Source organism: Cebus imitator, unplaced genomic scaffold (assembly GCF_001604975.1).
Source record: "Cebus imitator isolate Cc_AM_T3 unplaced genomic scaffold, Cebus_imitator-1.0 Scaffold101, whole genome shotgun sequence".
In the NCBI taxonomy this organism is placed as follows: Eukaryota; Metazoa; Chordata; class Mammalia; order Primates; family Cebidae; genus Cebus; species Cebus imitator.
This window is the reverse complement of record NW_016107416.1, coordinates 4672849-4683715: the sequence shown is the minus strand read 5'-3', so window position 1 is coordinate 4683715 and position 10867 is coordinate 4672849. Positions and strand designations below refer to the sequence as shown.

The window sequence follows — 10867 nt, the reverse complement described above, 5'->3', positions numbered from 1 at the left end:
AACACCACACATCTACAACCATCTGATCTTTGACAAATCTGACAAAAACAAGCAATGGGGAAAGGAGTCCCTGTTTAATAAATGGTGTTGGACAAACTGGCTAGTCACGTGCAGAAAGCAGAAACTGGACCTCTTCCTGATACCTTACACTAAAATTAACTCCAGATGGATTAAAGACTTAACATAAGACCTAATACCATAAAAACTCTAGAAGACAACCTAGTCAAAACCATTCAGGACACAGGCATAGACAAGGACTTCATGATTAAAATACCAAAAGCCAAAATAGACAAATGGGACCTAATTAAACTCCAGAGCTTCTGCACAGCAAAAGAAGCAATCATTAGAGTGAATCAGCAACCAATAGAATGGGAAAAAATTTTTGCAATGTGCCCATCTGACAAAGAACTAACTCTACAAAGATTTATATCCAGAATCTACAAAGAACTAAAACATATTTACTAGAAAAAAATAAGACCATTCAAAAGTGGGCAAAGGATATGAACAGACACTTTTCAAAAGAAGACATATATGAGGCCAACAAACATATGAAAAAATTCTCATCATCACTGGTCATTAGAGAAATGCAAATCAAAACTACATTGAGATACCATCTCATGCCAGTTAAAATGGCGATCATTAAAAAATCTGGTGACAACAGTTGCTAGAGAGGATGTGGAGAAATAGGAACACTTTTACATTGTTGGTGGAAGTGTAAATTAGTTCAACTATTGTGGAAGACAGTGTGGCGATTCCTCAAGGATCTTGAAATAGAAATTCCTTTTGACCCAGCAATCCCATTACTGGGTATATATCCAAAGGACTATAAATCGTTCTATTATAAGGACAGATGCACATGAATGTTCATTGCAGCACTGTTTACAATAGCAAAGACTTGGAACCAACCCAAATGCCCATCGATGACAGACTGGACAGGGAAAATGTGGCACATATACAACATGGAATACTATGCAGCCATAAAAAACAATGAGTTTGTGTCCTTTGTAGGGACATGGATGAACCTGGAAACCATCATTCTCAGCAAACGGGCACAAGAAGAGAAAATCAAACACCGCATAGGAAGGTGATGAACAATGAGAACACATGAACACAGGGAGGGGAGCATCACACACTGGGGTCTGTAGTGGGGAACTAGGGATGGACAGCAGGGAGTGGGGAGTTGGGGAGGGATAACATGGGGAGAAATGCCAGATATAGGCGATGGGGAGGAAGGCAGCAAACCACATTGCCATGTATGTACCTATGCAACAATCTTGCATGTTCACATGTACCCCAAAACCTAAAATGCAATAAATATATATTTTTAAAAAAGATTGAAACTCTGTCTCAAAAAAAAGTCTAAATTATTTTCATTATAAAGTCCAAATACAAGTTTGTAAAAATGTAGGCAGTCTTCTAATGCAGAATTTTTGATCATATTATTTAAAAGCTACGATTTATTAAAGACAGAAATACCATCCTCAACTATATCTTATTTCTTTATAACAAGATGAATTAATTAAAAGTGTAATGTTTGTTATTATGCAAGACTACATATGTTTATAAGATGAAATACAAATAAGAACTCAAAATTTACAGCTAAAATTTCAGTAAAGGTGAAAAATATGAATACCCTTTACAACTAAGAAGATTTTGCTTTATAGTACAATATTCCATTAATAATATGCAGTATTCATTCTATAATAAAGGAGAAACTGAAAATTTTTTTCACAGCCTTCATCAAAAAAATCATTGGTGACTTCTAGAAAAGAGGCAGCAGAACAGTCAGAATGTAATACCACCTCTGATAAAACATATAGAAAAAAAAGAGTTAATCTATAAAAGGAAGAGGAAATCTGAAAACCCAAGCTTGGCTCAACAACAAGGTAAACATCATAGTGGACCTGAAAAGTGAATAAAAGCATGAAGTAGTGAGTGGGGCCCAAGCCATAGCCTCGCTGGGCTCTAGAAGAATAGCTTGAGAGGTCCCAATGGAAGTCTAAAAAGAATGCCAGAATAATAAAATGGAGAAAATGGCAAAGAATCACCATATCTTAATTGTGGATAAATTTTCATAATAGAAGGAAGACAAGAATCTTCAGCTTAAAATTATACTCTAAGTACCCACCAAAGAAAACATTGAAAGTGAAAAACCTCAACAACAACAACAACAACAAAAAAAAAAGGAAAAAAAAGAGGGGGGAAAATACGTATCACCCATTAAGGAATGATAATAAGATTTTTATCGATCACAATAAGTGCTGCAGGTATTAAATAATATCTTTAAAGTTTTACAGAAAGGTAGCTGGCAACCTAAAATTTTATACCCAATTAAGCTAACATCCAAGAATTAGGGCAAATCAAAGTTATCTTCAGCGATTCAAGTAGCTGATTTTTCACATATTCTGGCTCATAGATATAATCAAGGAAGCACTTTAGCATTTTACAAAAAAAGCTAATTCAGGGAAAACCTGAGTCACACTAGCACAAAAATTGCTCAAATGGCTAAATCTGCTTAAAATGTTAATGACCAGTGTTTTGTGGGTTCTTTTTTTTTTTTTAAAGATAAACTTTGGATCTGCAGACCACAATGTGAGCATACCAACAAGTAGAGAGACTGTGTAAAAGTGGCAGTTATGTTTAGGAAGACAGAAATTCTGGATAAAAAAATATTTATTTTAAAAATTACTAGGTATGCATCTCTGTATATACACATACATGATACATTATAAAGTGAAAAGATTTTTTATTTCAAATGACTGTAGATAATGCTTTGATGGTAAATCTTTTGTTGTCTGTACTAACAGCAGTGCTGTTATTTAGAAACATTTACATTGTAGAATAAACCCAGGCAGTACTTACATTGAAGTTAATAGCATTCAAGACTCTCAAGGTAAAAGAGAAGCAATGAGAAAATCAAAGAAATTAAACTCAGTGATAAAACTGAATTATAGATATTGATTTCAACTCAAGATTTTAAGTGTATATATTCAAATATTTTCTCTAAGTCTGGCCAGAACATGATATAGAAGTAATTTATTCTCAGAAACAAGGTGCACACCTAGGACCAGAGTTTGGTTTCCAGGACCATTCTCTACAAATCTTTGACGAGAAGACTGATGACAAGTATTGGGCAAGAAAGTTATATAGTGATCTCGGGAAATCTTGCTGTTCCATAAAGAGAGGAATCTTGTAAAAAATAATACAATCATGTCAAAAATCCAGAAGCCAATCTGAAGAGGATTCTACTTACCAAAGCTGAGACATTAGAAAGAAAGATCACAGGTGATTTGCACACATTGCAATTATGAAAGACTGAGTTCATAGTGATACTCAAGAAAGAAGACAGAGAAAACTCCTCTGTCATCATTTGACACTTCTGTGAAACAAATTTACTTTGAAAATTGGCCATTTAATGCCACAAATTAAGTGTTTGTTTTTTTTTTTACATTGACAGTATGCACTTTATTTCCAGGTAATCAAATGGCCCCAGTTACAGAAAGCTATGTAAAGCATCACATTATAAAGTGCAAGCAAATGTAGAAGAAATGAAATAGTTAAAAACCTATTACAATGTAAAACGTAATGAAATTATTATTTCAACATAAAATTGCTGGTTATAAAAATATTGACAGTAACTGGACATAGTGAAAAAGTTCATAAATGATTATTTGTTGTTTTAAGTAGAACAAATCTATGCTTGCAATGGATGGATGAGTTTGTCACTTTACCGCAATAATCAAATTTAGGTTACTAATGGTGAAAAACAAAACAAAAAATGTATTATGTGTCTTTTGATCTTATACAGGTATTATTATTTATCACCTGTGACATAATATTGCTAAAATGTTTAACTTACATTTAAGCAAGCCTTTAGATATGACTTTCAGTTAACATAACCTACAGAGACGAGAGGAACAATTCAAACAACTTTACAAGGAAGCAATCAAATTCATGCAAAATGACCCACTCAAAGACAACTCTGGTTTTCTGCAAGTCACTGTCATGAACAAATATTATAGAGATGTAAAAGACATTGCAACTACATGTAACATCTAGTCCTAGATTAAATCCTGATCTAAAAGAACAGGTGGAGAACAATTGGGGAAATTCTAATATGGATTAAGTACTAGAGGCTATTAAAAACTCAATTTCATGGGGCATGATAGTATTAGATTTACAATATTAAAAAATACTTCTCTTTTTAGAAACATATTTAAGTTTTAGGGGTTGCATGTCATAGCTTTGTCTTGCAAGTCGGGTACTTTGGTAGAGTTCTCACTCAGCAACAGGGCCGAGGATGGTTTCACAACCACATAGCAAATGGGTTAAGGAACAAGCTTGGAGAAATTTAAGCCAAGAGGCCAGAAGCGGAGAAAGTATAGATTCCTTGATCCTTCTAGTGACCACATGTAAGGCTAAGAAGGGACCAGGGTGTTCTGCTAAACATGCCATGGGTGGGGGTATCACAGGACACAGCCCACCCAAACTGATACGCTTACTTTCCATAGGATGAGCATAAGGGTAACCTTGACAGTAGAATATTAAACAAGAATCTTGGCATGAGGCAGTGTAGAGTATAGATAAAAGCTCTTTACTGAGGTGCTCTACAAAGGCCAGTTGCCATGCACCTAGAGATCTTTGGGACAGTGGGAATTTTCTATGCTTGCTGCTGATGCCAGGGAGCCACTGGTCCCTTGAAGCTGAGTTTAAGTGCAGCTCCTTCCACTTAGGGTGAGGGTGAGGGCTCTGGTCCTAGATAGCTTATTTTTCAGACAACCCAGGGTAAGACCATAGAGTTGTTTCAGTCAATTCTGCCTGTTGTATCACAGTATTTATAGTCTACTTCAAATTTCTATGTTATGAAATAAAATGTATGTATGCTAAAATTTATGAGTAATGAGCAAAGAATACAAATAACATCTATAGGTTTTAAACAAAGAAAAAAAAGATGGGGAAACCCTGTCACTTCAATGGTAGTCAGAAACAAAACCAAACAGATCAGTAATTACAATAAATCTAAACAGATTAATCTATTTAAACATACAGATTATCAGACTTGATTTTTAAATACAGTCTACCTACATGTGCCTTACAACAGACATGCCTATGGTAAAACCACACTGAGAAGTTTAAGATAAAGGGATAGAAAAATACACAGGAAATAAATCTAACCAAAACAAACAAGTGGTTGCAAATATATCACACAAAATAGGATTTAATGAAAAATTACTAATATGGATAAACAACTGTAGACAACTAAAAACAGCATCAGCACACTTAAGACATTACCTCAGAAAACTAAAAGCAGAATTTGACAAATCTACAGTCACAGTGGGAAATTTTAGTACATTTCTATTAGACGAGATCAGGTGCGTTCAGGGTGATATGGCCATAGACAGTACCTTTCTATTAGAAACCGACAGAGTAGTGCTCGCTTTGGCAGCACGTATACTAAAATTGGAACGATACAGAGAAGATTAGCATGGCCCCTGCGCAAGGATGACACGCAAATTCGTGAAGCGTTCCATATTAAAAAAAACAACAAAAAAAAGAAACCGACAGAGTAAAAGAAAAATACTGTTAGGTATATCGAGTATTTGAATAACAAAATGAACAAGTTTCAGGTAAATATAGCAAAAAGTAGGAGATGTGCTTTCATTTTAATTACACATTGAATGTTACAAAAATTAATCATACACTAGATCACAAATACCACCACAAATTTCAAGAAATCAGCATTATATGAATCTTTTGATCTGTAAACAATGCAATTAAATTAGCAATGGGTACAGAGTCTTACTTTCAAAAACTTTAAAATATACTACTAAATAATTCACAGGGTAAAGGGGAAGTCACAATAGAAATCAAAGCATTTAAAAATGAAAGGCAAATGAAAATATTGTGCATCAAAAATTAGTGGGTGCAGCTACAGTAGTAGCTGTACTTGGATTAGAAACAAGCATATTTAAGTGCATTCATATAAAACAAGAAAATAGAAATAAATGAGTTAAGCATACAAGAAGCTAGACAAAACAAAAAATCTAACTTCATTCTTTCTCTATTCTTACTCTACTTGAAACTAAAATAAAGGAAATAAAAGCGAAAGCTAATAAACTGGAAAAGAAAGAAAGAATAGAGGGTATTAACTAAATCAAAACCCATTTCCTTAAAAACAATTCTGTAAACTAATAAAATAGACAAAAACTCCACTAAGATTAATCAAAGAGAAAAAAGTTAAAAAGAGAAAATGTACAAATTAACAATATTGAGGTGGAGAACATAACTATACATAAAGCAGAGATTACTTTAAAATCTTAAGACTATGATACTACATTTGAAAATAATATAAATAAATTTCTGGACATTTTAAAAATGAGCAACACACAAAAATTCATCTAGACAAAACAGAAAATCCAAATAAGTCATCTTCTCCTATGCCCCGCCCCATCCCCAAACAAACAAACAACACATACTCACAGTCCCAGACTGAACGGGTGAGTTTATAGAAAATATAATCCCAATGCTAAACACAAATTGCTTCACAGAATGGGAGAAAACTCAATCAAGTTTCCCTGCTCATTTTGTGAAGCTTACATAGGGCAAGTGAAGCATCAATCTTAATTCTCTAACTAACCAAGGACAATGCAAGAAATAAACGTACAGAACTATCTCAGTTATGTGGATTATGTCACAAGTGAAATATCTGCAAACTACATTCAGTAATATATAAAACAGAATGCATCATGGCCAAAGATGCTTCATAAATGGCCATAGACATGCAAGGAAGCCTGCGTATTAGAAAATGTATTCATGGAATCACACTGCTCTCAGTGACAAAAGAAGAAACATCATCATCTAAATAAACACAGAAATAGCATTCCCTAAACAAAATTTATTATTTTAAATGGCACTAAAATAATTGATTTTTCATGCCAAATAATCAAAATAGATCCACACTTACCACTTAAAAATGTATAGATGAATTAAAGGCTTACATTCCAACTTAAAAAAATTAAGAAACACTCTGACTCATTTTAGAAATTTTCTTTAAACATATATACAATAAAATTGATATTCATAAATACTGAAATTTAAAATTTATCTATAACACAAATTAAAATTAAAGAGACAGGTATAGGCTGGGTATCCTGGCTCACACCTGAAATCCCAGAGCTTTGGAGGGCTAAGACAGGAGGATGGTTAGAGGCCAGCCTATGCAACCGAATGAAACCTCTATCTCTACAAAAAATTTTTTTAAATTAGCCAGGTATGCTGGCATGCTCCTGTAGTCTTAGCTACTGAGGAGCTGATGCAGAAGGACTGCTTGCACCCAGGAGTTTGAGTGTGTTACAGTGAGCTAGGATTGTAGCATTGCACTCCAGTCTGGGAGACAGAGTGAGACCCTTTCTCTGAAAAACAAAAACAGAAACAAGTTATGGACTAGGGAAGATATTTCCAATGCCTAAAAACAAAAAAAAAAAAAACAAAAAAAAAGCCTAGTAAAAGTAGATGCAAAGAAATATTTGGCGACCAAAGAAGAGTGTCAGTTTTTACCGAGATAATTTCATTTTACTTCCCTTTCCATGAGATCCCCCAGTTTCGTTCAGGAGTACAACCTCCCTTCCCCTCATGCACTGCATGGGATTCAGGGGAAGCTGGCTCCAAGTCAGTTTCAACTCTTCCTAGGTATTTTTGGCTACTTGAAAGAGATGATGAAAAACTGAAAATAAAAGTTATTTAGATGATAATTTAAATAACTTGATGATTTAAGTCACCAGTTATTTAGATGATTTAAAGTTAGGAAAAAAAAAAACATCAAAATGAAAAAGAAGCAGAAAAACATGTGTCCTCATTACAAATTCACAGATTGAGAATTAGGATCACTGATAATTTCCAGATGTGTTACACCAATTTATATTCCTATCAGTTTCCATGCGAGAGCTCCCGTTTTAACCATACCATCTTTCTCATTTTACAGATGAAGAAACTGTTCCTGGTTAGTTAAGTAACTTATCCAAGACCACACAATTCAGTCTCTAAGCTTACACCAGAAGGCAGGGCTGCCAGTGGTCAGACTACAGTATACATTTGCTGCTAATGAACACATTGTATTTTCAACTCAGGTAGAAATAGCAAGAATTATCCGTGGTTTAGAGTTTTCTGCTTCACTGCTTCCTCTGTCAGTAAGACCTTCCATGAGTGTGAGAATATCGCTAACTTTCAGGAAAAAAGTCACCTATCTTAACTGTTTTACCAGAAGCAATTTCTTTTGTTGTTTGATATTAACCATACGACCAAATGTCAGGACTCCTGCCAGACAAAGAAATGCTAAAAGGGTGGGTTGTTCTGTTCAACACAATCAGATTAAGATTAGTACCTCAGCCAAACTGGGAGCAGAAAATATGCACAGGGTGTGTCAGGGGGAAACTTTATCTGTTTTTGTATTTGGTGAATGTCAGTTCGTTACTTGAGATACATTAACTTTCCCAGACCCAAGAGGGTCTGTGTCCTAAATTACTTCTTCCGTGTCCTATATGAGATATAATTCCTTTCCCTAGGGAGATGATAAGGTTTTGTTGTTTTTGCTGTTGTTTTGTCTACCTGTTCAATGAGGCTGATGGTAATAATAAGTATGACTAAATGGGGGCTGTTTTAGTCCATTTTGTGTTCCTAAAATGGAGTTTCTACGATTGGGTAACTTATTAAAATATTTATTTATCGTGTGGTTCAACAGGCTGGGAAGTTCATGGGTAGGACCCTGGCTTGTGGCAAGAGCTTCTGTGTCACATCATAACATGGTGGGGAAGGTTAAAGAAGAAGCAGACACATGCAAAGAGAGAGAAAACCCATGGGGCACCCTGGCTTTACAACAACCCACTGTCTTGGGAACTAATCCACTCTTGCAGGAACTAATCTATTCTCACCAGAGAGAGAACTGAGTTACTACCACCAGAACAGCACCATGACATTCTTGAGGAATTCGCCCCCATGATTCAAACATCTCCCACTAGAACACGCTGCTATCCTGGGGACCAAATTTCAACATGAATTTTGATGGTAACAAACAAACTATAACCAAACCATAGCAGGGAATGAAATAAAAAATACGTGCTTATGGTTTAAGTTATGTATTATGTCAGGATATCTTTATGGCCATGTGAAATTATTCTGTTGAAACAAAAAACGTTTTGCGTTTGTGTTTTATCACTCCTTTCACCTTCAACAGAGTGTCTCACTTTGCTTCTGGTTTTACAACTTCACAATTTCATGCACAATCCTACAGTTGTTTTTCACAACTCCAGTGTGCTTATTAATTTGTCAAATATATTGTAATCTTTTCACTCTGTCTGTGGCATCTCTGAATAAATTCATAAAGCTTGTGCTTAAAAGGGTTTCTTCCCTCTAAGCACCAATGCATAAATCGCTGACCTCATCTTCCTGTGCCTAAGCAGCTTGGCCTCTCAAGGTCAGGTGTAGCCTTTCTTTATAACCTCAATTCACTCCATGCGGTTATTACACTGGAGACTGCAATAACTAAAGGATACTTGTTTAAGATGCAGATTCTGAGACTTTGTTCTCAAAGATTTTGATTCAACACACTGAGTTGGAGCCCCCAAATCAGCATTTTTGCCAACTTCTCCGGTGTTTCTGAGGGAAGGGGTCTTTAATTACTCTGAGAAACAGTGCATTCAAATTTAACTCTGCCCAGAAAGGCCTTCCTCTACCCAACATGACTTACACATCTTTGTTGCTGTCAATTTGCTCACTGAATTTTTTATTCTTATCAAATGTCTACCTTTCCTTTAAAGTTCATATCAAGCCATCTTTCTCCTTGAAGCCCCCTTGACCGCATAGCACTGAGCTCTTGCAGCACTTGCTGCCATTACTGATTATTCACACCTGGCCTTGACTCTGGGTATACAGGTTATTCATACCTTGCCTTGACTCTGGGAACGTCTGCCTGGTCTACCACACAGTGGAAACTGGCGTTCTCCCACTGGCATCATATATCAAATGTCTTCAGAACATCCCCTACACCCCCCATTGCCATGATTGACTTAAAGTGCCATGGTTTGAGTAAAGTGGACAATCTGGGTCAATCAGACTTTTCTTCCCTAAAGCTTATGAAGGAATTAGTTCCTCTCTGCAGATGGGAAAACCAGAGTTCTTAGCAGTCACGCATGTTCCTCCGATTTGGAGGAAGCCAGTGGGCAGGTAAACACAGTGAATTCTATGGAAGAATGAAGCAGAAGCAATTGCTTGGATCTCAGATTCCAGTTTTTCCTGATGCACAGCTGCATTTCTCACTTCCCAAAATGTAGATGTTCAATGCTCCCATGAATTACATGTACCNAAAAAAAAAAAAAAAAAAAAAAAAAAAAAATTCCAGAAGGTTGGGGTAATCCAGATAGAATAAAGGCTGTGGACAAATGAATCTAACTGTGTTATAGAGTAAGACATAATCTCACTGAAGTGGGTGGGGAGCTGACCTATAACTTTAAGAAAACAGTGATTTGTTTAGATACTATAAGGCTAAAGACAGAAACAGCTGTACACAAACATTGAATTCTATTTGGTAAATCTGTTTTTCATAGGGAAACATTTACATATGAGGAGAGTCAAGTTTCTCAATGTCAGAAAAAGTAGCTATTAACAGGCAAGGGGCATTGGGAAAAGGAAGGATGGGAAGGCTAGAATGAACTCTGTGCTGTTAGACTAGAGTGATCAGAGAGATCAATTTTTTTTTTTTTTTTTGAGACAGAGTCTCACTCTGTCATCCAGGCTGGAGTGTAGTGGTACCATCTCAGCTCACAGAAACCTCTACCTTCCAGGTTCAAGCAATTCTCCTGCCTCAGCCTCCCCA

The 10867-nt window shown here is 35.7% G+C and overlaps 1 protein-coding gene and 1 non-coding gene across 2 annotated transcripts in view; one reads left to right on the top strand and one right to left on the bottom strand.

Moving 5' to 3' along the window:
• PARD3B (par-3 family cell polarity regulator beta) overlaps nucleotides 1–10867 on the bottom strand; it is a 1123121-nt gene that overhangs the window by 579152 nt on the left and 533102 nt on the right. The gene's annotated exons all lie outside the window — the stretch shown is intronic.
• Nucleotides 5431–5537, top strand: LOC119472445. Its single transcript, XR_005201590.1, has one exon. It is a non-coding gene; the product is annotated as a U6 spliceosomal RNA (small nuclear RNA).